Here is a 1,850-nt window from a genome sequence, read left to right as displayed (position 1 = left end):
AAAAAAAAAAAGAAAAGAAAAGAAAAAGAAAAAAACAAAAAAACAAAAAGTAAGAAAACCCCTGTTCCCTCCCCACTCCCCTTGCTCACCACTCCACCCCTTCCTGCTTACTGGCCCTGGCATTCCCCTACACTGGGGCATAGACCCTTCATAGGGCCAAGGGCCTCTCTGAGGCCACTTTCAAACCCAAAGACAAGTGGGCTATACTACAAGGTTCTAAGACTTTGCCCCTCTTTTGTCTCTGTCTCTGTCTCTATCTCTGTATTTCTCTCACATCAGGGTTTCCTGTATCCCAGGCTGGCCTCAAGTTTGCGATGTGGAGTATGACTTTGAACTCCTGACTATCCCTTGTGAATGCTGAAATTACAGAAGTTTGCCACCAGTTTATGCAGTGCATAGGGTTGAACCCAAGGTTTCGTGCCTGCTAGGAAAAAGCTCTACTAATTGTGTGAAGTTCCCACCCAAACAAGTAAGGTTTCCTTGTGAAGCGAAGGAAATAAAATTATCTTAACACCAAGAGCTTGGCTAACACCGAGCACCAGAGGGCAGTAGATCTGCATTTTCTAGGACTGAGAGGTAAGAACACTGTTAAAGGTGTAAAAGCATCATCCAGTGACTAGTCTGTGTGTGTGTGAGGGAAGGAGTAAATGAGACACTAAAGTATTTTCTTATCGGGGTCATGGGTGGAAACACGGAGACAGAAAGAGCAGGGGTCCAGGAAGGACTTGCTTTTTGTGGTGACAATATTTGGTAGCCTTTTTCTAAACATCAGTAGAGGATATGTATTTGCTCATAGGTAAGTAGAAATGAAGAATTAGAGATGTAATTGAATTTCCAAATTAACAAAAGAACAAATGTTAAGAGTCATAGCTCAAACAGGCAAAAATGAGAGGAACTAGGGAAACAGCATAACATGTGTAATCTATAGTATGTCAAGTTTAAATAGTGTGTTCCATATAAAATAGTACAACATATATAAAGGAACAACTGGAAAATTGTAACCATTATAACAGAAGCATCATCAGTTCTGCCACTTACAAATAATCATTAGCAGCTTCACTATATTAATTATGGGTTTCATGATGACATTTTTGTATATATATATATATATATATATATATATATATATATATATATATATATAAATTCTCAGGGAGGAATGGCACCTCATGAGCTCTTTCCTGACAGGATGCTGAGGGCTGATCCTGTGCAGAACACAGAGGAAATCGGGCTGGGCTGGAATACAGGCCTCTGCCTTAATGGCTAGTCCTCTGAAGGGGCTGTGCAAGCTACTGGGGGAGGATTATCCACAGTTGTTCTCAACTGTGGACCCGAGGGCCACATTGCTGACAGGCCCCAGTGAGGCAAGCCCACTGGTACAATACCCAAAAGACAATGGTGTGCACTTCTCTCCCCCATTTTTCCAGCTGCTGCGTTCTTTACCCGACTTCTCCTGGAACCTTACCTGTGATGGGCTGGAGTGACAGAGATGTCCTACTTTTGCATCTAACAGTCACTTGGTCTTCTCAGTATGACTGACTAGGAGTTGTTCTAGCTCCTGCCCATTGCAAAAATAGGCTTCTAAGAGCAGTGCGGGTGTATGGACACAAACTCAACCACGCAGAAGGGAACTGGACAGACAGGCTTCCCTGCTAAGCAGATGCCCCCCTCCCCAGCTATGGGCTTTTGGCTAGGTTTACAGTACCATATGTGAATTCATTAATATGGACTGTGTCTGAAATCCAGTCAGGAAGTTATCCTTACAATAGACTTGCCACTATTGCATTAGTAGGCACACCTCATGAGTTCCCACTCCGGCCCAGCCTGACTTCTATGTTCTATGCCCAATG

The sequence above is a fragment of the Mastomys coucha genome, unplaced genomic scaffold (genome assembly GCF_008632895.1).
Source record: "Mastomys coucha isolate ucsf_1 unplaced genomic scaffold, UCSF_Mcou_1 pScaffold14, whole genome shotgun sequence".
In the NCBI taxonomy this organism is placed as follows: domain Eukaryota; kingdom Metazoa; phylum Chordata; class Mammalia; order Rodentia; family Muridae; genus Mastomys; species Mastomys coucha.
The sequence above is the reverse complement of the archived record's forward strand: the minus strand, read 5'-3'. Positions refer to the sequence as shown.